The sequence below is a fragment of the Carassius gibelio genome, chromosome B9 (assembly GCF_023724105.1).
Source record: "Carassius gibelio isolate Cgi1373 ecotype wild population from Czech Republic chromosome B9, carGib1.2-hapl.c, whole genome shotgun sequence".
Lineage (NCBI taxonomy): Eukaryota > Metazoa > Chordata > Actinopteri > Cypriniformes > Cyprinidae > Carassius > Carassius gibelio.
The window spans coordinates 32,100,067-32,100,841 of record NC_068404.1 but is presented as its reverse complement, the minus strand read 5'-3'; positions in this window follow the sequence as shown (position 1 = coordinate 32,100,841).

The window sequence follows — 775 nt, the reverse complement described above, 5'->3', positions numbered from 1 at the left end:
TAACCAAACATTTCACAGATTATATTGATATTCAGATGTATATTATAACGTGTATTATATTTACATTATATATTATATTGATGTTGTATTCTTAATATTTGTTTTATGCCTGTGAAGCACTTTGAGTTGCATTCCATGTATGAAAAAATTATATACAAAATAAATTATTATTATTATTATTATTATAAAATATTTTCATGCTACAGAATATAAATATGCAAGCGGAGAATTAATTATTCACTGTAAAATAAATTTTGCTGAATTAACATTAAAGTAATTGGCTGTGCAATTATATAACTTCAATTATATAAAACCGAATGTGTATATTAAATTGCGTTGAATTTTGTTAAGCTTAAAATTAAAATATGATAAAAATATACATAATATGTATATTTTGTCATACAAATATGGCAAAATTAAATATGTCTATGATAATGTTTAGATATGCTTAATGAGAGTGGTACTATACCTGTCCTTTACTATATATATACAAAATTAATGCCACAGAAGATCTGGCAAGGGAATATAATAATAACTCGTTGTTGCAATGTTTAGCTCTGTCTTCGGAGCGCGCGGGCGTCGCGAGGGCGTCGCTAACAGCGCAGTGCTCTAGATCAGTCCAGCTCGAGAGAATGACGCGTCTGATCAGATAATAAAACAGCGTGATTTGAGGAATCACTGATTTGATTAAAATAAACACTATTGTAACCAACTACCCTAGTAACACGCGTTACTAGATGCCCGCGCGTGATGATGGCGTGCGCGTGACCTCACT